The 27,432-nt window shown below is 42.0% G+C and overlaps 1 protein-coding gene across 15 annotated transcripts in view; it reads right to left on the bottom strand.

Annotated features, from left to right (window-relative positions):
- ARPP21 (cAMP regulated phosphoprotein 21) overlaps positions 1 to 27,432 on the bottom strand; it is a 142,561-nt gene that overhangs the window by 103,039 nt on the left and 12,090 nt on the right. For 10 of the 15 annotated variants that reach the window (XM_045579363.1, XM_045579365.1, XM_045579366.1 and 7 more), the window contains exons 1-2: positions 1,247 to 1,399; positions 1,000 to 1,156 (exon numbers count right to left, since the gene is read on the bottom strand). The gene's annotated coding sequence lies outside the window, so the exon portion shown is untranslated. Of the gene's footprint in view, positions 1 to 999; positions 1,157 to 1,246; positions 1,409 to 27,432 lie in introns of those variants that run through there. The other 5 variants (XM_045579371.1, XM_045579375.1, XM_045579376.1 and 2 more) reach the window with 4 other exon arrangements.

Genomic DNA, 27,432 nt, shown 5'->3' with positions numbered 1-27,432 from the left:
TTTCTTTTTTTTTTTTTTTTTTTAAAGATGTGAGCAAAATCAGAGAGAGAGAGACAGAGAAAGAGAGAGAGAGAGAGAGAGAGAGAGAGAGAGAGAGAGAGAGAGAGAGAGAGAGAGAGAGAGAGGAGAGAGAATATGGAGAAAGGAAAAAGGAAAAAGGAAAAAGAAAAGGAGAGAAAAAAGTCCTTGTAGCCTAGAAAGTCAGCTGTTTTTCACCAACATTTCACGGCAATGCTGGTCCTGTTCCCAGATGGGACAACGGTAATTAGTACTGGACAAATCCATGTTTTGGTGCGTTTCCTGGGGAGTGTTTAATTACCATTTGCTAATTCAGTATCTGGATTTCCGGCAGGCTGAAGGAAATATGACAAAAAGCAAAACCACGGCAATTTCTGTTGCAAATTCGCTAAGAGCCACCGTGACCGGACAGATGGCAGCTAATGACATCCTGAAACAGTACAGGCGCCCTTGGCAAAGGACTGTGGGAGCGAAAAGGGGACCGGATTCCTCCAGGAAGGTGGTCTGGGTCTGGGAGTGACCCCTGAGCCCTGCTTTTTGGGTTCGGGGAGGCTGGGGGCTGTCCCACCCAGTGCCCTGTGACTGATCTCTCTTCTGCCCGTGAACCTGGGTGTGTGTGGAGTTGACAAAATAAAAAGTTCTGTTTTCCAACGGCAAACAGCTTGTTTCTCAATGTACTAGGGGGGGAGGTGGGGGGGGGCGGGAGATGGGACTCCTGTCGCCCTAACTTTTTCTCAGAGCATTTCCATAAAAATCAGATCATGATCGGATTGACCATGGGAAATGGGAGGAACACATTGAGTTCAATTTCACAAACCAGAAGCCAGCTGCGTCCTTGCTCCAGGTCCCTGCCAGTTCTGTTCACCTTTCATGAACTGTCCAATGCAAACAGGCACATGTATGTAACAACAACAACAACAACAACAATCAAATAAAACCCACTGATGCGATGACAGCCAAACGAAAGACAAGCCTTGTTACCTTTGGCGCAGAATTCCTGCTGTAGGTCTAGGCTCCTGTCGTTCTGCACCGGGAAAATCCACGCAGATCAGAGGCAGCCGGAGTCCCATGTCCCCATTAACAATTCGGAGTGCCCATGTCCCTGCGATGCCCTCACACAGCGTGCCACATCGTCAACCTGCAAGAGAGAGGAAAGGTCAGTGGCGGGAACGGCGGCAGCGAGCATGGCAGGGGTGGGGGGCGAGGGGGATAGGACAGGGTTCCTAACACGGGTGCCCGGCTCCCGGCGAAGCCCCTCTCCCAGCCTGCTCCGGCTCCACCTGTCTCGGGCTGCCTGCTTCTCCGCTAATGAAGGCTCCAGCCGGCTGTTCAAGTCAGCGCGGCACCCACGCAAGGAGCTAAAATTAACAGTTGCATTATGCGCTGAAGATTACTCACTTCAATTTTAACCTTTTTTAGTGAAATCTCTCACTTTCTGTTACAAAAAAAAAAGAAAGATAAAGCCACAGAAGCTTGTGCGTTCGCCTCAATGAGAATCCAGATCACCTGCGAGCAAAAGGCTTGCCTCGTTCGGAAAGCAAAGCCTTTGTCTTCATTGCAGATTCCTAGCCTTTACCTGGCTGTTTCTGGGACTCCTTCCTTCAGGAAAGTTATCCCGATGAAGCGCATGCAAAGGTTTCGGTTCTGATGGAGACATTCTCTATCCCGTAAAGTACCAAAGAGCACGTTCCCCAGCGCTTGGCTCAGAAAGCTCTTCCCCTTGCAGTTGGGGCAGAAGCATCCCTGCTATTCCCGTGGCACCGCGAACACAGCCTCTCTGGACCCCTCCCTCCCCAGCAGGCCCACCACCGCCAGCTGGGCACTCTGTTTGACAGCAAAGACACGCTGTCAGAGGGATCCGACAGATCTGCAGGCTTTGAGCCTGGTGAAAACAACCCAGGCTCCAGCGTGCACTTTCTTTTTTCTCACCACTCCTCCAGGAGCCCAGGCAGAGACAGCGCGAATGTAAACAGAGAGACGGATCCCTAATGACACTTGCCAAAAACCGGGCTGTATCTGCCGCCTTTCTCGGCATCCCACTCTGCTGCATACCTGCTAATGCCAGCAGCATGCACGCCTCTCCCATCCTATAGCCACATCCGAGAACGATCACTGCATCCCCGTTAGTTAGTCTGAAGTTCAGAAACCCCTTGCCTCCCTCCCTCATGGCCCCCTCCCAAGTTCAAATGAGCACAGGTGGCTCCTGCTGGGTTTCACTGCGGCTATGTTAACAGCGGATTGGGTTACAAGGCCATTTGTTGTGCGAGAGAAAAACAACTTTTGCAAATGCAACCGCTCATGCCAGCAATCATTTCTAGCTTTATTCACGTTTCATTAAAATGGATCGTTTGGCTTTGAAATATGTTTCTTTTTTAGTTGTTAGAAATTATACAGCTTCTTGAGTGATAAGCAGACGGTTCGTTTAGGACAAAAATGATTCCTTAGTCAAGAGTCATTTTAATTTTTCAATTGGGTCAGCTTCACCATGGCTACCTGGACTAACACTCAAATTAAATAGTAGTCAACATGGCTTAAAAGCAGAATCTGTTTACGAAACCAGCCACTGCTGATTGTCTCAGAATAGACACCAAGTGCTTTATGAATTCTGTTTGCATTTCCCCAAGAAAATGAAGTGGTCCACAGTCGTTGTGACCTTTTTGCCTCCTTTCTCTGATGCTCATATTTGTACCATGGCCTTTCAGCCAACAGGTGAATGACAGTGCATCTTTCAAATCTAAACCTGGTCGTATTTTTCCAGTCCCAGTAGGTGGATGCAAGATATACTTCTCCCCATGAAGAAACAGAAAGAACAAACTGGTATCCACTTCACCAACTCAAGGCGCGAACAGCCTGGCTCTCTGTGTGTGTGTAATTACCAGGCCACGTTTTGAAATAGCACGGAGCGCTGAAGCCAGCGAGGTATTATTCTTGCATGCCTGAATCATAGAGTCATCATCCACCGAGATAAAAGTGACTATGGGCATATGGGAGTGAGCAGAGAGTAACATATGGATCACAAATATTTTTGTAACTGATTAAAATTGTTCTCTTTGCTAAGAGAGCCGTGCCAGGAATTCAGCTCTACTCCCAGGGTTCTGTTCACCAAACTAACCTAAGTCTTCCGATGCCATTTCATGTTAAACTGTTCCAATTTCTCCCCATTTTCACAAAGGAGCAAAACTATTTTTAACAAATACCTTTAATCCAACATTCAGTTCATAGATATCCTGGTCAAATTCCAATTGTTATAGTTACAGTTACAAATAATAGTTACTGCCGTTCTTTCAATGAAAGTAATATTCTAACCATAATTTAGAGCAGTGATTTTTCAACCTTTTTCATTTCATTGCTCACATAAACTGATTACTAAAATTCTGCGACACACCAAAAAATATACTTTTTTGTTGATCTCACCAAAAATAGGGTGTAATTTTGATTCATTCACACCAGATAGCTATTATTGTGTTGACTGTTATCATTTTTTTATTCGACTGTCTAAGGGAAAATAGGTCAATGCCCCTTACAAAATCGTCAGATATTGCACGTTTTAAAAATTCTTATGACACACCCATTGAAAGTCTCCGATTTAGAGGATGGTATTTAGTAAAGATAGTTAATCTCTTGCAAAACAATTGATCAGAAGTGCTTGCAGCTCTTTACAATGAGGAAACTCAGTAAAATCATTACCATTTCACCTTATATTTTTTGGTGTTTCTTATATCTTAGTCTTAGTTTAGAGTTGAAAATAGTAGCATTTATGGGGTTGTGAGAATGAAAAAGAGAGGGAGAGAGGAGAAAAGTACAATGCAAAATACCAAATATTCTGTCTTCCATCACCACCAACAAAATAGATGTGTCCTAACTCCTCCCCTTCTCCCTCCCTCTCTCCCTCCCTCTCTCCCTCCCTGTCCTCCCCCCCCCTCTCTCTCCTTCTCTCTTCCTTCCCTCCCTCCCTCCCTCCCTTCCTCTGTCTCTCTCTTCCCTTCCTCCTTCACTCTCTCCCTTTCTTTCTCCCTCCTTCCCTCCCTCTGGCATATATTAATCTCTGGGCTGTCATGTGGGGAAAGAAAGATCAAACTTGATTCAGATTCCAACAGTAATTTAGTTCTCAGGGGATAGCTGAAATGGAAAATTAAAGTTGAATTCTATTAGCATGTTGGAAGGGTCACTTTCCTAGTCATTTTTCTCGCATTCATTTATTTTTTTTTACTAAAAAAGTTAACACAGGATGACTAATCTTATCCCAAGGCAGCCCTGGTACTTTGTGATGAAATAGCATAACTAAGATTTACTCATTTGAATGATTGAAATGTTTCCCCGCTATGCACTGTTCATTCTTGTTCTAGCTGGTCACAGTTCTTCAAATGTAAACCACTTGCAAATTGTGGTGATATTAGTGATTTGTCAATTTGCCACATGTGATGATATTTAAGAGCTGCAACACTTAATAAACCTAAAGACATCTTATTCTCAAAACAATTATTCTTCTAAAGCTTTAAAAATATTAGGGATGTGTAAGGTAAAATCAAAGAAATCAAAGTTATTGGAAATTCAATTCTTTCAGAAATAAAAGCAACCATACTATGAACAATGTACAAACTAATATGTTCAACAAGTTTGAGAAAATTTCCCCAGGTGACAAAAAAATCAATAAGAGATTTTCACATAGATTTAATTTCCCCGAAGAAACTGTTCTTCAATACAGGTACAAGTTACACTCAAGGAGGAGCTCCACCCTTTAATTAAACTCATTTTGGTCAACCCAACGTACAGGCATTCTATTACATTATTAAGCCTTACTTGGTGTTGCTACAAAAGTTAGAACTAAGGGGGGGGAAAGCCTACTTTTAAAAACACAGAACCCAGCCGAAACCGGTTTGGCTCAATGGATAGAGCGTCGGCTTGGGGACTGAAAGGTCCTAGGTTCGATTCCAGTCAAGGGCATGTACCTTGGTTGCGGGCATATCCCCAGTAGGGGGTGTGCAAGAGGCGGCTGATCAATGACTTTCTCTCATCGATGTTTCTAACTCTCTATCTCTCTCCCTTCCTCTCTGTACAAAATCAATAAAATATATTTTAAAAAAACAAAAAACAAACACAGAACCCAGTGATTCCACTCCTAAACTTATGCCCAAAATAATTAAACACACTCAATCAGATGTTTGTATATTAGTGTGTATAGAAGCATTTTTTATTCTTAATGACCAAAAAATGAAAACAGCCCAAGTGTCCATACTATTCCATTGTACGTGTATACCATATTTTGTTTATCCAAGATGAATGGATAAAAAAAATATGGTATACACGTGCAATGGGATAGTATTAAACCTTTAAAAAGGAATGAAATTCAGATACATGCTCCAATATGAATGGGCTTTACTAAGTTATGCTTAGTAAAATATTCCAGAAACAGAAGAACAAATATTATATGAGTCTACTTATAAGAGGAACCTAGAACGGGCAAATTCATAAAGACAAAGTAAAATAGAAATTACTAGGGGCTGGAGGTAGGGAAGAAAAGTTATTGTTTAATTGGCGTGAAGTTTTTGTTGGGGATGATAAAAAGTTGTGGGTGTAGTTACACAACATTATGAAAATATTTAACACCACTGAATTGTACATTTCTGAATGCTAAGGCGACAAATATCATATTATGTAAATTTGATCACAATAAAAATACCTAGAAAAAACACTTTTATCTTCCTGAATGTAATATAAATTACGGATAAAAAAATCAACATACATACAAACAGATTAAAGGCAGAAATGATAGGGCTATTTAAAAAATTTCCCCTGACGTATTGAGAACACATCTTTATAAAGACAAGTTTTATGCACGTAACCTGCTCAGGTTTGTCTCTGGCTCTAACAGATACACTCATAAATGGGACCCTGAATAATCTCATCCTCATTTTATCCGTCTCATCTTTTTTGAGTCAGTAAGCTTTGCCAGTTAATCATCCAGTGTGGACATTGCAAGAATAAAAAGGTGATGTTCAGAAAACCCTCCACGGCATCTCTTCCAGAGCTAATGTGTGTATGACCAACATGTTCTGATCCACAAAAGTCACCATTTCTAACCAAAACACACAACATGATCAAATTTGATGCCTTATACTAGGCAGAATGTTGCTGCCCTACAAACCTCAGGGAGCCAATAACCTGGGAGAAAGGACTGGATGTGACAGAGCAGCTGATCAGTCCCCGCCCCCCCCCCCCCCCTTTTTTTTTTATTACAGATAAGGAGAATCTGCAATAGAATCCATGCCACAGAGAACAAGGCCAAAGGCCCTGCTGCCATGTTAGAATATAAATCAGCTAATTTGAGAGAGTATTGAGGATTATTTTAAAATATATTTTTATTGATTTTAAAGAGGAAGGTAGAAGAAGAGGGAGAGATAGATACATCAATGATGAGAGAATCATTGGTCAGCATCAGCTGCCTCCTGCATGCCCCCCACGATCCAGACAGTGATCCTGGCATGTGTCCTTGATGGAAATTGAACCCAGAGGCCTTCAGTCTGCAGGCCAAAGCTCTAGCCACTGAGCCAAACTGGCTATGGCTGAGAATGGTTTTGGTTCAACTCTGTGACCACTGGGACTAGTCCCAGGATTTTTAAATAGCCTCAACTTTCACAACCCACACAGGCTGGTCACTACCTCATAGTTCCTACCTCGTTCTGCTAAGTATCTAGGCATGACTTGTCCAAACACAGGGTAGTCTCATCAACCTCCAGATTGGTGCAAACTTAAAATAACAACAAAAAACACAGTGCAGGTACACACAGAACCATACCTTTGCAAAGAACCTTGAAATCAGCTAGTGCAGCTAACATAAAATCCAGTCACTAGGACAAGATTTACAACCAGATAGTGACAAAGCTGCCCCAAATCTTTTCATTTAGATTAGGGGTCAGAGCTCATTTTAATACACTGTAGTCCTCTACTGACAGCACTATTAGAAATTGATCAGGCTCATCTAATCTATGCAATTAATTCCCAGAGAGCCCCACACGTGGATTTTCACTGGACCACTGTCTTCCTTCCTCTCCCATGGCCAGCAAACACTGCATAGAGGCTGCACACACACACACACACATGTATCTCCTGGTGTATCTTTCTTCCCTGAGTATATCTTTAAAATCACACGGACCCATTTGGGTTTCTAGACATTATATTGAAAAGTCTAGAGTGAAAAATCCAGAAGGCCCATAAACTATACATAACTATCAGAATGACCTAAAGTTATCTGCTGGCTACTACCCACATTCCTTCCTGCATGTCTAGACCTCCCAGGGTCCGTTTTTCCAGAGCCCACAGAGGCATTCACAATCCTGCGTGGTTTCCAGGTGCAGAGCACCTGGGGTTACAGAAAGGCATTTGAAGTTAAATCTCTCCTGAGCTAGAATATATGTAGCATTTAAAAATGGTTATCCCCTAATCCTCAAGTGAAATGCCAGAATTTCAGACATGTGCGGTATCCTCCACATTCCAATTGTAACCAAAACAAAATTTTCCAGGAACTTAAATAATACTGTAGGTATTTTGTGGATAATAATTCCATATGACTTTGTTGAAACAGACATGTTCCTAGTTAGCTCTTCCAGGCATCCCACGGAGTTACGTGTTTATTGTAAATATCCTCTCAATATCCCGTGACCTCCTGTCACCAGCAATACTATTTTAGGCATGGCAGCGACCATCAACTGGAATGATACTTTTGCTGGAACCTTTTTAATCTCACTGATTAATTCAGTTCATTTCTGTTCAAAAAATATTTTAAAAATTTCCTCTTGACCTGGACACCAAAAATAGAATCCACTATTTATTTTCAGTTACTTATATTGACAACACCTTGTAATGGAACGAGGATTTATCACAAAACGTATGTTTTCAACTCTGGCTTAAAAGATTAAAAATGATTTTTAAAAAATCACTCAGAGAAAAGGTACTTCTTAAGGTGGGGGGTATTAATTATATTCACCACATTTGACATGAACTCTTTCTTCTTTCCTTCCTATAATACAAGACGTGAAAGAAGCATCTGTCATTTCAAAAACAATGAAACCTCACAAATGCAATGCTGTTATAGGTGCCAGAGTGGGGGCGACATGTTTGAGTTATTCAAACCCTTTCCTGTAGAAAAGAGGAACGGAAGAGACATCCAGATAAAATGAATAAAAGTGACGATAATTTGGTAAGTTATTATTCGGTCAGATTTTTGAAATGTGATAAAATTTATGTCTCTCCCCCCACCCCATATCTAAATTAGAGAAATAGGAGGTTCCCCTGCTATAATGTCTTTATTTTCTCTCATGTCAGTGCTTGGTATTTGGTCCAACAGCATACAAATATTTCACATCTTCATATTGCCTTTGTGGAATTATTGTTAGAGATCAATACTGACCCCAATCAAAAGAATCAATGTAGAAATTTAATTTACCCATCATGACCTTAGCTCTTCTTCCCATCCACCCCTCAACAGCTAATGAAAGATTTCCCAGAGAAGCAAAGAAATTGAAGGAAGCAAAGGCACTTCCCCCAAATGAAAAGCCAAGATGTGGGTCTAAAGTAGGGGTGTCGAACTCAATCAGAGAAGGGGCCAAAATCTAAAATCCAGCCTAAATCGCAGCGGAGTGCAGTGATGACAGCGCGGTGCGGGCCACATTGCAAGGCCTGGCAGGACGAATTTGGCCCGCGGGCCTTGTGTTTGACACATGTGGTCTAAAGGATTTATGGCCATAGGAGGTGTGCTCCCCAAAGGGATAGAGAGAGTCAGGAGAGAGAAATTTAGCAGACATGGATATATGCTGCCATCCCATGTACAGCATGTGGAATGTCAAGAGCCACAGGAACAAAGGGAGCTTCTAGTTAAGGAGGGTAGTTCTGAGCTACCACTGTATGTTAACATACTGATATTGCTATTACTTTAAGATTCAACAACCATGCTAATCAATGCTTTTATTGAGTATTGACTATGATGTGGGGAATTTTGGACTGAGTCTCTTGTGCTGATTTTTACATTTTATCCATATATCCTCCACACCAGGTATTACTATCCTACAGTGTGGAAGATGACAAGCCAGCTTCCTGCTTGTCCTGTCTGTAGTGTTAAGTCAGCTGGCTGCTGGCTCCTTCAGTCACTGGATCTCAGGTCTTAGCAATGCCTATGAATCAGTCTTTCACAAGGCTTAAAACTTGAACCAAGTAATAAAATTCGCTCTCTTACCTCTATTTGATAAGCTACACCATGACAGAGATGGTTGCCTATATAGTATACTTGGGTGTTATCCCCAGTGTTGAGAACCTAGTAGGATCGAATGACTCACTGAACAAAAGGAGGTTCCAAACTCTAACTGGATACCAATCCGTGAGGGATGGGTGACTTTACTACCTTTCTTACACCCAAAAAAGCAAGGCATCTAATGACTCAGAGACCTATATACCAAGGGTTAAGGGAAAACCTACCTGACAGCCATTAAAAGGGAAAACCCATGACATGCTTCTAGATGGACGGGTCTCAAGAAGGTTTCGGCCTGGCTGAGTTCTGTGAGAGGGGCCCTCTCCATTGGGAGACAGAGAGCTGAAGATTACTTGTTTAGCACCTACTGTGTGAAATACTGTGTGGCCTTCTGGGTAGGATATGAGAGAAAGAGATGGTGCTTGCCCTGAAGGAGCTGCCAATCTACCTAGAGAAATTAACAAAGGGATTTGAGAACAAAGAGATCAGGGGACTAAGCATATGTTCGAACAATACATGCCACTTCCACTTAGGTTTTCTTAAAGTCGTGTGTTCTCAAAGGCTAATTTTAAAAGTCATCTTAAGGGAACTAGTAGGTATAATTACGATAAAATGAACAATGGGAAAGTCATTTTTCCCAGAGTGCTGAACCCTTGAACTAAAGACACATATGCAGGTGAGTTTCTTCAGGCTGTTGGTAGTTTCTGAGTTTTTCTGAGTGGGTGATCACATGAATCAGATGCATGGTATATGCTAATAAAACTAGCAGACACCTAGGCCTTGCTCACACGTCCAGCCTATATATATTGTGCCTCTCATTCATCTCCAACTCCATTTCTTACAGTTATTGCATGAAGCTTCTTCTGAGTGATCACTCTATCTGGGTTCCCACCTAAAGGTCTCTTCCCTCTGGATGAAATGCCACCCACTTCAGGTACCATGGTGCTCATATGTGGCCACTCTTCCCCTCCTGTTCTGTATCTCCTCATTCTCTACACTGCTTAGTGTAGTGCGACACAAAGTTATAGATGGACACCCTACAAATGCAGTCATGAATATGCAACAGCCACGGAGCTAGATCCCCACTTTTGCTGGAGAACAAAGTGCTCAATAAATAATTCCTGCTATCCCCAGACTCCCTGAAAGGAGATGCACTTAAAATATAGGAGAGATGAATTCATTTGACATTGGTGTGGTTTTTGTTCTAATGGGTAGCAACATTGCTTTGGAATTGCTCCTCACCACAATGAAATCTCTATACAGCCTCCTTAAAGGGGTAAAAGGGTTTGTCAAAGTGCTTTCAAGATGCTTCCTTTCCTTGGACAGTGGGGCGGAGATGGGAAAACAAATAGGGAGGAAAAGGAGCTATGTGTCTGCAGAGAGAGAACTTATAGAGACTCGGGTAGAACCAGGGTGCTGTATAGTAAATAAAAGCTAATATACAAAACAAAATCTCTAAGCCTTTCCTGCTAAGCCATCAAGGGTTTTACTTGTGTTTGGATTTTGCTTTAATTTTCAATGTTCTAAGGAAATGTTCTTGATGACCAAGGTGAGCACTAGTGTACATTCTCAGGACAGAGGGCCCTTGGCCAGTCTATCTTGGATTATTGATAGTACTCATCACACAGTAGGAACAAATCCAAACCAGCTTGCTGAAAGGAGAACTGGATACCTCTTGGGAGACAGATATTTTCAGGAACCCTACAACATATTGGGGGTGTGGAGTCTGCACTTTGCAATGTCCAGGGCTCAACCGGAAAGTAATTTTCTACTTAAGATACAGGAATTGGTGTGTGCCTCGTTGTATTGGGCACTATTCCAGGTCCGGGCCATCTGTGGCCATGCTCATTGGATCCCAGATGCCCTGCTTGGACAGTAACCTAAAACGAGCATGTGGTTGGGCATTTGAAAGAGAGAATCTGTAGTTTAAAGCTCTCTGGACCGCAGCCATTCAATGTCAGGATGGAATCACATAACTGATCTCTACCTCCAAAGGCAGGCCAGGCACGATGATGTACACCCCATGTTCCTGACCTCATGAAAAGCTCCATTAAAGCAAACATTCTTGCTTGAAGGGACAGTTAAATAATTCATTTCATTCAAGACTACAAGCAATTCCATACATTTTTACAAATAATAAAGACATGTAATGGGGGGAAAACTCAAGATGGCAATAGTAAGTCCTTAGCTTCCATACTTATTTTAAATTTAAATGGATTAAATCTTCTAATAAAAAAAAAAAAACCCAATAGAATTGCTGAATGGATAAAATAAAAACATGATTCAACTATTAAAAAACAAAGACTACAAGCATGATGCAGGTGAATGCCTTCTGCTTGGATGGATTTTCCTGCTTGGGTGCTCCAAGCCTCCAACAAAATCCTTTAATCCTGAAAAACCTGGGTCAAGGAAAATGGGTGTATGTTTTTAATGATTCTCTATATATTTCAATATTGACCTGTCTAGTTAGTCTTATAATAGTATGAGCTGGTGTAATCTCTGTGAGTTGTTAGAACCTGCGAAAGCTAGCAGGAGCTGGAAAAAGGAATAAAAGAGGTTATCAAACCATTCTATATGAAGGGACTGAATAAAATGATTGATGAAATTCAGATCTTTGGCCAGTCTCGACTTAGATGATGGGAAATGTTGGCCTGAATGGTGTGATTGCTGTTGAAGGCAAGGGGATACTATCAATACATTGTGTGCAAGAATTCATTGGGGTTCCTGATGGTAAAGTTAAAGAGCTGATGTCATTTTATTCATGGATTCTATAATGAACATCTATAGAGAGAGACAACGTGTGTATCATTTGTGCAAGCCCAGGTTTTTGAAACCCTCTGTGGTCCAAAACTAAGGGAATGGAAGTGATATTAGCTGAGCACACGTTTGGTGTGATTAGAACAAAACAGTCTTGAAGCACACTTGCTTCTCAGAGACTTGAAAAAAAAAAGGAACACTACATGTGCACCTGGTGCCAACTAACATTGTCAGAAGAAAGACATGAAGCTAAAGCACCTACTTTGATATGTCAAATGTGCAAGCTTGCACTTAAAAATCAAATGGGATTTAGTAACCCTGCAACAAAGTAGGACATCCTGATCCCCGGATGGGGACTGGGAATTTGGTATTGCACCAAAGAATGGAAACATGGATGCAGTTATTAAAAGTTTGCTAAAGTGTAACCTAGGTTACAGATATGGAAATGGCCAGGCTGAAAATATCTGGGGAAAGAATCAAATTTATGTCTTGATGTATCACAGAAATGAAATATCTGTCAATCTCGTGTAATATGAAATTGTCAGCTTTTGAGCTGCTAGCTTATTAGTGATACTTTCAAGATTTTAAACATAGATAAGAAAGGAGAACCAGTAGTTACATTCATAGCATACAGCAATACACACTCAGAAGTGAACTCTTTTGTTGAATATGACCTCCTTAATAAAAATTTCAAGGTGTAAACATGGGGAAAATCATACAGTGAGAAAACGTCATACTCATAATGATAATTAAGGAAGAAAGAAAGGAAGAAATGGAGGCAGGGAGGGAGGAAAACAGGCTGATCAGCTAGCTCAATTCTCAACAAACCCCACAAAATCCTGGCAAAGTTAATATGTGAAAGTGGAACATGGTATATTTGTAGAAGTTCATGATGACGCCTGCAACAAAATTTAATTTTCATAAATAGATTTAAAACTAGGAAGACGAATAAAAGAAGCCACTCACTCATGATTATTAGTGTCTAAGCAGAGACAGGATTATCCATCATTACAGATAAATAGTATATTAGAAATAGCATTTCCCTGCATTTATTAAAGTACAGTGTGCAGGAAAATGTGTTCTATACTTCAAATGAGTACACATTCTTACTGAAAAAATAAAAGAAGGATATAAGGGAAGTAAAGAACACGGTGGGATCTGTTGCCTCCCCAAAGTCACATCTATGAACATAAGGAAAGTAATCTGAACTTCTAAGTACCAAAGAATACTAAGCATGTTAGCGTAAATGACTACTTTTAGCCCCACAAAGCACTGCTAATACTGTGATTTAATTATTAAAAATTAAGATAGATATAGATAGATATATACATCTACAGAGAGAGACAACGTGTGTATCATTTGTGCAAGCCCAGGTCTTTGAAACCCTCTGTGGTCCAAAACTAACCTTATCATCTAGCACACATGTGTCAAACACAAGGCCCTCGGGCCAAATCCGTCCCGCCAGGCCTTGCAATGTGGCCCGCACCGCGCTGTCATCACTGCACTCCGCTGCGTTTCCATCACAATGACAGTTTATGACTGTTCAGTAAACCATTCGGCCCGCGATTTAGGCTGGATTTTAGATTTTGGCCCCTTCTCTTATTGAGTTCGACACCCCTAATCTAGCAGGTGGTGTTCAATCCTGGGCACGCCAGCTCCCTGCTGACAACTCTGTGGCCTGACCATCCCTATGGGGGGTCTGGGCATGCCCACAGGTGCCTATTCCAGGTGGGCTCACAGTTTTTCTAAACTTCAGGGGTGTCAGCAGGAGTGTGGGGAGAATACCATAGGAGCAGAAAACAAAACAACAAATTCTGCCTATATAAATTGTCCCCATCTGCTGTATCATTTCTGCAGGAATTCAGTCAGCCAATTTTGGAAGATTTCTCTTAAAAACAAACAAACAAACAAACAAAAAAAACCTGCCCTGGTGATAAGCCAAACCTTTCTCCAGGCACCCATCACCTGGATGAGTGGTCTGGGTGTTGCGTAGATTTTGTGTCCTGGCAGCATTATTAAAAACTGGTTAGAAACTTTAGGAAGCTTCCTTTCAGAGGGAAGGATGATGCAGCATTTTCACCTATTTTATTTTTTTCCAAGTTATATATGCAAATCAGGAGTAAATTTATTCTGTTTGTTGATTTTGTCTTCTCCTTAAAACCCACAACTGAATTTTGGGGGCAGATTATTTTGAAAGACAATTTTATTGAAATAAATGCAGGAGCAAAAATTTGTTTTCTGACCGACAATAATAAACTATTGGTATTACGTTCACCATGGGCAATACAAAGAATACAAAGTGTAGTCTCTAACCATCTTAACACATTCTCCTCCTCTCTCTCTCTCTCTCTCTCTCTCTCTCTCTCTCTCTCTCTCTCTCTCTCTTCTCTCCCTCCCTCCCTCCCTCCCTCCCTCCCTCCCTCCCTCCCTCCCTCCCTCTCTCCTGGAATATATCTTGATGCAATTAAAACAAGGCTTATTAGAAGTAATCCATACAGCTTTCCCTCTTTCGGCTCCTCCATTTTTTCCTTTTCTTTGTTTAGTAGAGATGACGCTCCTGCAAAAATGAGCACTTCTATATTTAGGCCTAGCCCTTGCCTCAAATGGGAAAACAAAATAAAAAATGATACAGAGGTGCCCCTGTCACCATTAGCAGTCCCCACCCGCCATAATCCCAGCACATAAAGGTCTGCCTCTTAAAAACCGGGGTCTATTCCAGAATGGGGATGCTGTAAAAAATGCCTGCTCCTCTGCTAGCTTCTAGCATGTGTTATTCCGGATGGGGGGGGGGGGGGGAGGTAGGGGTGACTGTCTCCGTTCCATTCAAAATTGCGTTATGAATTAAGTTTTTGTGCATTGCGATTCCCCACTTCAGACTAAATTGCATTTTCCTCTAATTAACTACAAAGGGTCTGACCTTGTTATTGTCTCCTCTTGCACGCCAGCAGCTCTCCAAAATGCACGGGAAGTCCATGGAGCTGCACACGAAGCCACAAAGACCGTCACTTCCTTATGGAGAATCTGCAAATTGTGCTTCTCTTTCTCCCATAAGTTCTTTCAAAACAGGGACTCGTTTTTGTTTTATGAAACACATGGCATTTGGTAAGGTTTGATGAAGCGATGATTTAGTGAATTAATATAAATATATATAAATTTAACAAGTCACGAGGTTATGGGGCCTATTCATAAGGCAAAACCGTGGAGGCCTCACTTCCAAACTAGCAATTACTTTCTCATTAGCATTATCACTGCCACAAATCACACTGCTAAATAAAGCTGCTTTTACTGTAAATGCAATCTGAGATGTTACATAAAGTGAGACACTAACGTAAACAGAGCCAGTTGAAAGTAATTCCAATACACTTAGAGGCTAGTCACTCTGCGCCTGGCTTTATTTTGATATTTTTTTTTAAAAAAATAGAGGCTAAATAGGACATTAAATAGGCTTTAATGTCCTATTTTTTGGTGTAGAGGAAACAGAGACAGAAAACTGCATAGGCAACTTTTCACTCTAGGAAAGGGTGGGGCCAGAGTTCAAATTCTGACAGACTGGTCCCAGGTCTTGAACTTGAACCACCACACTTGGAAGGAGCCAGGATAACAGTCACTGCAGGGCTGGAAATAAATAACAAAGGCATACCAGCGTGATGCCATGGGCAATTGATGGCATGGAACCACAGGGGACATCTGAGGGTCCGTGCCTACTCCAGGGTTCCTAATTCTTCTCAAATGAATCTGTTTTACTTTCATAATCAGAAAAAGTAAACATAGAGGAGAGACTAAATAAATAAATAAATAAATAAATACATTCAAATTAGCTTTTGCAGTGCTAATTGCCCTGTGAAACATGTTTGTGATTCCAATGCAATTACCCATTTAATCAGAAAGCAGGAAGGTAAAGACAAGGCCAAGGACTGTTAATAAACCAGGAGTAAAGAATAAGCACATGGAATCAAATGTGAATGTGCAATAAGAGGAAGTAAGTCTATGAAACCACATGTTTTAAATAAATGGCAAAGATAAAGCAAAAGGAAAACAACCCGCATGCAAGCCGAATGGTTTAATAAAATGTAAACAAAACTATTTTATAATGCCAAAACAATCTCAAGTCTAGTTATGTGAATACTGAAATTATCCTACAAGATGCTTGTTTTATGCTCAGAATAAATATCAATGTGAAAACAACCTCAAATGTCTTAAAAACAAAGACAAGGATAATTACATGTCAGGCTGGGCTAAAATTTCTCAAGAACTTAAGGATCTTTTTTTTTAATGGGGCCATTGACTTGAATATTGTGCTCTAAGCTTACTTCTCTCTATAAGGAATGAACTGAAAAGCTTCAGGGAAAATTAACAGTTTGTGGGGAGACCCTATAACTTCATGACAAGAAATGTGATTCCCTTCCGCGTAGTTGGTTTGGATTCCGGGGAGGAGGCATGTGTGATGATACCTGTAATCATTACAGCATTCTTTATATATATTATTTACTAGCCCCATGGGAGGGGGGGGTGTTGATGGCTTTTTAAAAGTTCCTGCCTGCAGTCTCTATTCTTGGGGGGCACGGTTGGAGCTAAGGGTGTGAAAAGATGGCAAGGGCCAGTTGAGCTATTCCACCAGGAGTGATGATCTAGGGATTTTAAAATATATTTTATTGATTTTTTATAGAGAGAAAGGGAGAGAGATAGAGAGCTAGAAACGTCGATGAGAGAGAAACATCAACCAGCTGCCTCTTGCACACCCGCTACCGGGGATGTGTCCGCAACCAAGGTACATGCCCTTGACCGGAATCGAACCTGGGACCTTTCAGTCCTCAGACCGACGCTCTACCACTGAGCCAAACCAGTTTCGGTGATCTAGGGATTTTTAAAACACATCATGATTTTTCCTTGAAGAACTGCGCAGAGGATAAATTGAATACCTTTTCATTTGTCCTATGTGCTCTTAGTAAGTTCCTGGGTAGAAACAGGGGTACAAATCTGATCAGAATACAGCCCACTCTCCACGAGGACCCAGACTTTCGGGGAAAGCTGTCTTGTTTAAAAATTGGGCGGAGCTCATCAGATGGCTCTTCACCAATAGCAGCGCTTTTACATGAGAGGAGAGTTTCATGAACTCACGCGATGTTTACCCAGAGAATTTTTTTCCTGCTTGTTTCTCAAATATAGAGGGTAACAGAACCCTCAATGTTTAAAATGATCTCTCACCTCCCAGGGGCTATCTTAACCTTACATAAGACAACTGTATGGTAAGCCATTTTAAAAGACCTACCAACTAGCGCAATATAGAAACAGATGCATAGATGTGTACATTTTGACTGTGTGTATATTTTTAGAGGGTCCATGTACAGCATTTTGCCCAGAATGTGCCACTTACTTTAAATTCTTTACTTCTCCCATAAAAATAAGATCTTATAATCTGACTGGAAAATGTATGTTCTTCAGTTGTCATATTAGAGAAAGGAAGAAACAAAAACTTAGGCTAAGGGCAATGACGATGTCCAAAATCAACCACACGTCTATGCTTATAAAGGCCACAGGACAACTAACTAGGACACATTTAAATCTAATCCATTTAAGATATTCAAATCCACTGATACCTAAAGAGTGAAACTCTAATACTATTTTCACTGACCTAAACATTTCATGTAATTTCAATGACAAAGAAGTGCCACTTAAGTTAGCCACCACTCCCCTCTGCCACTCCCCACAACCACTCACCCGCCACACACACACACACACACACACACACACACACACACACATACACACGGAGCAGGTGGGTTAAGTCACTCAGAATTTGCAAGTGACACTCCTCCCAAGCCCCTCCCCAAATGCCAGATCAGGCCACACTGCAGCCTGGACTTGGTTCCAGCGCCCAGAACAGAGTAGCAGCTGCTGGGAGTTGGCTGCAGCTCAAGTCTCAGCTGTATTCTTGGCGTCCTGCCTCCTCCAGGCACTTACCAGGGGCCTGTGACCAAGGAAACAGCTGAGCCCCCGCCTCCAAGAGGAAATGCAACCGCCGCAACCCCCACTTGCCACCTGCTCTGAGGCCAAACAACCAACAAATTCCTGCTCACTGGAGTGGCAGGGGGTAGCTTGGCCTGCTGATTCACTCCCGGGCATGCCGGGCTGTTCTGCCCAGGACAGAGCCCGGGCGAAGCCTAACACAGACGAGTGTCATCCCGACCGCTTTGGCAGACCCACTTGGGGACTTGAACTTGCAAAGGGCTCAGGAAAGGTTTTGATGTTCAAGCCCACAGGGAGGGCTCTAATCATATCCCCGATACTGTGTCAGATACCCTTTGTAGAATTTCCCTACGACAGCCCATTCCAAAGCAGACATGTTGATTTGTGATTTGCGCTGGGCTGAAGGTGGCAGGTCACTTCCACATTCATCCATTGCCAGGAGGCCCCTCGTACAACATCATTACGAAAATGAAGGAGATGTCCTGAGCCTCTCTTGGCCTGTGGCCCTCTTGGGTGCCATTCCTCAGGCCTCAGCACACATTCCAGGTTCAAATCCAACTTTGGAGCCTGAGCTGTGGGACCAGGACAGCGGAAATGTGAGTGGATGGCCGGGCACTGCTCCATAGGTGTATGGGGGGCAGATATGTCCCTTCCCAGAACTGGGGCTCTGACAGCTTCTACTGCACTCACGTCAGCACTATTAAGAGCCGGTCCTGACTTCACAGGTTGTGAAATCTTATCCCACGCTGAGGACACACCTTGGGATCTGTCTCAGGTCAACAGGGGGGGCTGTGCCTGACGCTGGTCAACATTTCTCTGGAAAGACGAGGGCAGAGAGAGGATTAACACTCTGTGGTGATGCCTCCCTGGGGGTTTGTTCCTCAATGACCTCTATTTGTGGGGGTTTGGAAAATTTCCATAATAAAAAGATGACTGTGTAGCCCTTTCTCTGAGATTAGATAATCTTCAGATACTAGACTATGCAGCAAAACTGGGCTTCAGTCTAGAGAAGAGACGTACTGGTTTGTAGGTGATTGATTATTGTTTCCAGGGAGAATGAGAGAGGTTTGAAGACCTCTTAGAGGCCACAGTGTCTTTGACAACTGACCTGTGTCTACTTAAGGCTTTTCTCCCTGAGAGTGACTCCTAGCAGTTTTTATTCAGCACAGATGTGGGCACTCAGATGCACTATGCTCTATTGTAGGTCATCCTGGGGTTAAGATTTTTACCTTTCCCGTAGACACAGATCCCTCTTCAAGGAAGGACTGCGGTCTCTAGAGGAATTATTTCAGCTGTGAGGGCTGAGTCCCCAGGGCTGCCTCTTTCTAAGGGCAGTCCACATCCAGTAACTGGTGGAGGGGGAGCTTAAGGCCTGGGTATTTCATCCCCAGCAAGACACGCTGGAAGCCATTCTAGATGAGAGCTCTCCACATGGCTGGCCAAGGCCGTTCTCATCCTTTGGCCTGAACTGGCCACTCCCTCTGCCCACTCCCTTCCCTGCCCATCACAGTGTTGGTGCCAAGGACACTCCTCAGTAAACATCCTGCACACTCAACTCTGTCTTCAGAGTCTGCTTCCCAGAACCCTATCTGGAACATCTCAGGACATCCCTTAGGAAGGTCAGAATTGCATTGCATTGGTTTTAAAAACCAGGTTAAAAACCACTGCTTGGCTTAAGACCCTTACTAGCTCCTCTAAATCACCTTCTCTCGCCCCTGGCACCTCATTACTGAGCTAAGTCTTGCAGTATTTAGAAAGGTGATCAAGCTTGTACATTCACTATGCACTTATATGTCATTCATTTCTGAGTAATTGGATCTTATGGGACCACATATTCAATTTGGTCAATTATTTAAAAATCTATGATTCTTCCCAAAGTTGTGAATTCTCACCTCTGCATGAAAGCTAATCCTATTGTTTACCTCCTACTGTCAGAGGCCCCTATTAGGTTACAGAATCCACTAATCTCAAATCAAATGTATGTCTACTTATAGGTACTTGTGAAAATTACATCCTTAAATGTAATTTCAAAACCATCAGCAGGTAGCACCATGCCTGGCACACAGTAGGCATTCAAAATATCATAATAACATATTAGTGAATGCCTATACCATGTTAAGCAGCTTATACAAATGACCAAATTTATTCCCTCTTAATGACTAATGGTTATAGGTCACTGGTTCCATTATACAGATGGGATGACTGAGACTCAGTGGGGCCAAGAAACTTGCCCAAGATCACACAAGTTAAAAGTCACTTTCACCCCAGGAAATGTTATTGTTATCTACCTAAACTACTCATCTGGAGAATAGGCAGGACATATAATAAGGTTAATTAGAACTGAATGCTATTTTTAAAATTGTATAGCTGACCATAAGAAATTTGTAAGTGTTCTTATTTCTCTGCGCTACTCAGTGCAAAGCAGATGTGTTATTCGCATGAGCACTTCCAATATTCTAATGAAGGAGCAGTCTACACACTTTTAATAGTAACTAACACTTACACTGTGCTCCTACATGCTGAGCAGTAGTCCATGAACCGTACCGGTAAGGACTCCCAAGTCACTTTTTCTCGTTCTCTTGTTATGATCCTCCTTTACTTTCTCTTTGTGGACAAGCCTGGGGGAGGTGGAGACTTAGGAGCATGGATCCTTAACCATTCTCATAAGCACAGGTCACAATGACTGACTTTCCTACTACAACAATGAATCAATAAGAGAACGCTAAATCACTTTTGATATTTGATGTTTTGCAGAGCCGAGATGACTTGTATTTAAATGGGTCAAAGTAAAAATATTTGGTCTCTTAGAAGGCCCGGCTTTCATTGTCCAGACCGTCCACGTATGTGTGACATATGTGCACTCAGACCTGTGAATGCCTGTGGAATCAATGAGCAATGACCACTTGAGCTCCTCCTAGGTACAAGCATTCTATAAGGAACCCCAAGAGGTACAAAGACAGGCATGGCCCACCATCTGCCTTCCAAACAATCACAACCTGCCAACAATGAGGAGTTGTTCAGCCTTCCAAGAACATATCTTTTCTGTTTTTCAGTTCAGTACAGGTTGTCCCCCAAAACGTATACACTCTTTGAATAATTATTAATAATCCCAATGGGTTAAATCTGAAAAGAAAGAAACATCAATTGAGCTATGAGCTGTAAAGGGTGTATATATTTGGAGGGGTATCCACTGTGTTAACCAGTGAATTCCAAATGCATCCTCACAGAAGAGTTCACTAATTTTCAAGGGAAAATGTTAAGTCTAGATAATTCTGTATTCAAAGAAATTTCAAGAAGATGAACAGAACGATATCCTTCAAATAAGAAAGAAAATATTTACTCAAAATCCTCAGTTGAGAGTTAATACTTTGTTTGCACCTGATAATTGCCCATCAAGAAGTGAACTTTAAGAATGGAGTTTTTCATTACCTTGACCTGTTGTTACACAGACTGAAGGTGGGAGTAACCTTCCGCTCACCCTGCCTGAGGACACAAGTATGGCTCTTTCCTTCCAGACCTTTCTCCAGGGATGGGAGAAGCAGGAGTCAGAAAGGAGGGCATAAGCTATAGCTGGTGGCAAGAATGGTCTGGAGGGGCAAAGGAGCAAGATGGCAGTGGGGATGTGTACTGAGGGTGTGTGTGCAGGGGGTGGACACAGAGGCAGCGTTCAGACAGCTCAGATCTGGAATGACCAGGCCACTGTCTAAAGCTGAAGCTGAGAACAAACACAGATGCAATAGAGCAAGCGGTCCTCCGGTGGCTGGGTCACCATCTGTAATAATAAAAGCATAATATGCTAATAGGACCGGAAGTGCTTCTGGATGTCCTTCTGGATGACCTTCCAGATGAAGCTGGGGCTGTGAGGGAAGCCCTGATCCCAGGTACCAGAGGGAAGCCAGTGCTGGCATCTGGGGGAAGGAAATTGCACAAATTTCATGCATCCGGCCTCTAGTTTATTTATAGATGCCATCCTTGCTCATCCTTCAGAGCATGAACACACCAGTTCCCTGTGTCCCCCTGGAGGAATGAAAAAGAACTATCTAATTGTAAACATTTCAAAGAACCTTCAGTAATTTAGAAGTGAATTAAACCACTTCTTTCAATGAACCAGGTCAAAGAGAACACAAAAGTCAAAGTCCTTAACCTGAGACTCCCAGAGAAGGATGCCAGGAGGACTTGTTGGGGCTAGAACACTGGTCTGGCCCTTGGCACTGTGTCTCATGCTCTCCCGGTGCCAGCAGATGGTGCAATGCACACCTGTGACACTTGTCACAGATCAGCTCTCTGACATGTTTATTACAGGAACTTACATGAATCTTCACGCATCCAGGCGTCATCAAGTTCCCACCTGTTTCCTGACTAAGCTGCCCCTGAATAGCATGGTGTGTTTGATATAAAGCAGGAAGTCCCACCATCAGTGCTAGGACCACGCCACAGCCACCTCCACTCTCCAACGGATTCTTCTTTTAGAGAAACCCATTTTACAACATGTGAGGGATCGCTGCTTTGAACCAAAAAGATGAATCAAGAGTCACATCTTCCTTGATGGAGGATGACTTGGCTTGGGATGTTTTTCTTTCGTTGATGTTTCTATCTCTCTCACCCTCTCTGTTCCTGTCTGTAAAAATATCAATAAAATATATTTAAAAAAATAAAAATAAAATGAAGTCAACAAAATGCAAAAGAGAGCGGAATGAAGTGAACTAAATGGAGTAGGTAAAATTAGATAAAAATTAAAGGCTTGACCAGCATAGCTCAATGGTTGAGTGTCGACCAATGCACAGTTTGATCCCTAGTGAAGGGCGTGCAGGAAGCAGTCAATTGATGATTCTCTCTCATCCTTGATGTTTCTATCTCTCTCTCCCTCTCCCTTCCTCCTGGAATCAATAAAAATATTTTTTAAAAATTAGAGTATATTAACCTTGGTCCAGCTATGCCTTAAGTAGCAAAATTCTTTCACATAGTGCATGCAATTATTTGTGGGGTGTGTCTGTGCGCATGCATGTATATAAAAGGCACTTTTAAAATGGGTCTGTATCCAAGTAGTTGTGGGAATAGATTGCATAATTTTTTTCATAGCTGTTTGAGAATAATCTGAGAGTTATATGTAGCTCATGTCTTGATTACCAAGGTCAGGGAGAGAGAGAAAGTAGGAAAATACAGGCAGTGACAGGCTTCCTGCTGTGAAACGCAAACATTATTCATGATATTCAAAGACCTTATCACTTAAATATGAGGCTTGATGCCACTGATGAAGATAGAGCATCTTAGTTGAAACAAACAAATGATTATGTTGGACAACAGTGTAAACAAGACCCTAATTCATGAGGCAGCTAATTGCTCTTCCCAGCTGCGGGAGATTGGCCTGCTCTCCGTCTCGCCCCATGCAGACTGTGTATGACATTTGTACACTTGCCCTTGGAATTCTGCTCAGCGCCAGGCCAGCCGTACACACCAGAGCCTGGGGGCCAAGGAGGGGTGGGCTCAAAAAGAACCTGTCTCAGAGACAGCTGGTTAAAGGCATCAGGTCTGTATCCTACAGACACACACATTTATCACTAAGCTGTGCTGGAGTTAAAATTCATACTTACATTGCTCCATTTCCTCACAAAACTTACTGCTATGTTGCCAGAAAGCACCTTAAGAGCATCCATTGTAGGCAGAGGAAACTGGTATTTCATAACTGGTTTTTTTTAAGTAAATCATAAAATTGGTAATCAGATAATAATAATCATGAATTCCTACAATTGCTCATATTTCATTCAACTTAAACACAGACCCATTAACCCATACTACAAAAATATTCTGAAAAATAATAGCCACTGCCCTAGCTGGTTTGGCTCAATGGATAGAGTGTCAGCTTGTGGACTGAAAGATCTGAGGTTTGATTCCCACCCAGGGCACATGCCTGGTTTGCAGACTCGAGCCTCAGTAGGGGCCATGGCAAGAGGCAGCCAATCAATGATTCTTTCTCATCATTGATATTTCTATCTCTCATTTTCCCTTCCTCTCTGAAATCAATAAAATATATTTAGAAACAAAAACAAACAAAAAAACCCCACAACAACAATAGCCACCGTGTTTTCAAATGGCATATGATGTGCCAAGTGCCAGAAAGGTCACCTCACACATAATGTAAAGAACCTGGGAAAGGTCAAATAGCATCGCTATCATGCAAACGTTGCTCTGCAAAACCCATGCTCTGACGACCGCCTCCCACAGCTAGTAGAAATGAGAAGAACACGCCTGTTCTTGGACTTGGTTTTGAAAGAGACAAAGCTTACAGAAAAGGCTCCTAAGGAAAGAGCTAAGTGGGGCAGAACGAGAGTGCTGCAGGAGGAGCCACAGCTAAGGACTAGGCCAGGCTGGGAAGATCTGTCCCATTTCTTTTTGTCTAGCAGAGTTCGTAATCCTCATCTCTTCTTTTGAGACGCTGTGTTTTAAACATAATTTTCAAAACGAAGTCAATTAAACTATTCTGAGGTGTGCTTATTTTGGTATTTTATAGCATTCCCTCAATGTTTCAAGATGAGGAAACACCAATCATGAAATTCTACAGTGTGCTGGGGTATTTTATGTTTTAGGCCCTCGGGTCCCAGATCGTGGCCTCTGGGCCAGGCACAGCAGCATCCCCTGGAAATAGTTGGAAAAGCAGACGCCTGGGCCTCACTCCCTCTGCGCCGAATCAGACCATGTGTGACATTTGTGCACTTGCCCTTGAAATCCAGCCAGCACAAGGCCAGCCGTATATACTTGGAGTCAGAGGGGCCAGTGACCTGCACCGGAATAAACCCTGCAGGTGAATTGTGTTGCCTGTGCAGGTCTGAGAACCCTACGCTGGAGATGCACCTTCTTGGGGAGCACAGGAGGTGGGGTGTCCTAGTCTGAATCTCCCCTTTGAGGTGGCATAAGCTCTCACACTTCCTTCCTTCTGCAACAGAATAGCTCGTTTGTGTTAAAACATGAGCCCGCGGTCCCCAACTGATACTTGTAAGGGAGATAGTCTGGCTTATTTTGGCCACTGCAGCAGAGCTGTGGACTCAAGACCTGAAATGCATCAAAATCCCTAAACTCCTCCCTGGAAACAAATTCATCTCCCTGCCCTCAACTGCCATCTTGCCATGTTATCAATGCCAGTGGGTAGAGAGCAGGGGTAACCACAAGTTTCCTGTCCTCATTGACTCTGTTCTGTAACCCTTTCTTCAACAAGGCATTGTTCTTTAGCAGGGAAATAAGTGAATTCAGAGGGAAAATGAGGTAATAAAGCAGCTAGATAAGATCTACCCCTCACTGACCTCACAATTATAGGGGTTTCTCCTTTTTTAATATAGCCAGGTTGTGAATTTGTATGTATAATGTATATATATAATACATATAATATTAATATATATAAACATATATATATTTGTATGTATATATGTGTATCTAAATGTATATATGAAGACATACACATATATATTTATCACAGAGTAGGCTTGTATATTCCAAACAATGAAATTATAGGTAATCTCACTTATCTAAGTAAAGCTGGCTAGCTAACTCATCATTAGAGAGATTAAGAAATTTAGAGCAATTTTTTCTCTGTATATAATGTAAAATATATTATATTTACCAATAAACTATATTTCCATATCTTTGGGGTAGATAAATGGAGAGACAAATAATATTATGTTGGTTGTTTAGTTTGCTTCAGGTCACAAAATAGAATAAATAAAACTCATTTAATTAGCGCAGTCCCTAAATCTCTCCAAATATTTTAACAAAGCCCCTCCCTTGACAAGTAATTAATAGATAGATTGATTATCATACTGCGCTTAGCTTTTGTTTCGGGGCAAGGCTGAAACTTCTGTTAACCTCACCACTTCCTGTATCTGAGAAACGGACTCCCTGAGGGCAGAAGGATAAAAGGGCCACTCTGATCTTGAGCATCTGCCAAAAGCAACCGTCACCCTCTGTGCCAAACACAGGCCAGCACAGTCGAGAAGGAGTGTGTGTTCCAGGTGTTTGGGCTCTGCTGGGTAGAAAACAAACCGAGGACCAACAATCCATGAAGAAAGCTCACACTGGCTGCTTCTAATTCAAGTTTAACGGAAAACAACTTCAGGGGAAACATATTAGTAAAAAAGGATAATTTCATTCTCAATACCTGCACATTGCTGGGATGTGTGTTGGCAGATGGGCAGGGAATAGGGTTATCTACCTGGTGTTTGTTCTTCCCTGTGGGACAGAGGCAGGGTATGAATAACTTGCATAGAACTTTCCCGTCCCGACTGAGGGAAGCTCTGGAACACATAGCTGAAGAGCAAGACCCTAAGCCAGAATGAGAAGTAATCATGAGAGAGGACCTTCAAGATGATTTTGAGAGCCCAAACGTCATGAATTCATCAGGGGGAAAAAATGGAAAAGCAAGTTTAAACTCCAACTCATCACCTGATGGGTCTCTGCAAAACAATTTTTTTCATTAAATTAGTAAAATTTTTTAATTAATATTTCCCCCTAGTCACTTATTCCTGGTTATCTAGATTCACTTAAGTGTGAACTATTGAGTTCCTTAAATAAGTAATGTTGCCTCTAAATTAGACAGATTGGATAGGCTGTAGTTTTTTGTTTTTTTTTTTCATTTTTCTTTTCCTTAGCTATGGGACATGTATTGTTAACACCTTACAAAAGCCAATGTGAAAGAACTTCCCATCCACCCAAATCTTATCTTCTCTCCCCACCCCCCTCCCCATGAATCCATGGATAGTTAAAAATACTCAAATGATAACTTCATAGCATTTTCAAAACAAGTATTAATATACTTGTAATTTCATTATGCATTTTCTTATAGGTTTCAATGTTTTAATGGATAAAAAGTTCCTGTAGGAGAAAGCAAGAAGGAGATAACATTTCTACAGGTAGCAAGTGTTTGACATGCTCTGCCTCATGAAGGGAGTATTATTGTTCATGTATTGCAAGAAGTAAATAGAAGCTCATAATGGTTAATTAATGTGGCCAGGCCATTGAGAGGCAGCAATGAAACTCAAACTTGACACCTTGACCTCAAGCCTCCTGCCTTTCTAGGACCCTTGGAGAAAGTGTGTCCCAAGAATAGGTGATGTCAGGCGCTGAGAATCCATCCTTGGCCCAAGAGTATAGATTTGAGATGCACGCAGGCACACAAATTTCCACCCACTCTGAACCAGTTTCAAAAGTTAAGTTCCATGTCCTTTCTGTTATGACCCCAGTCACATATCCTTCTGCTATCTGGATTCTCAATTACTGGTTCTGATCTCCAGATAGATCTACTTCTCCATGCTTTCTAGGGCTTTTGTTTTATTTATTTATTTTTAAAATATATTTTTATTGATTTCAGAGAGGAAGGGAAAAGGAAAGAGAGAGATAGAAACATCAATGATGAGAGAGAATCATTGATCAGCTGCCTCCTGCCCGCCCCCTACTGGGGATTG

This window comes from Pipistrellus kuhlii, unplaced genomic scaffold (genome assembly GCF_014108245.1).
Source record: "Pipistrellus kuhlii isolate mPipKuh1 unplaced genomic scaffold, mPipKuh1.p scaffold_m20_p_11, whole genome shotgun sequence".
NCBI classification, from domain to species: domain Eukaryota; kingdom Metazoa; phylum Chordata; class Mammalia; order Chiroptera; family Vespertilionidae; genus Pipistrellus; species Pipistrellus kuhlii.
The sequence above is the reverse complement of the archived record's forward strand: the minus strand, read 5'-3'. Positions and strand labels throughout refer to the sequence as shown.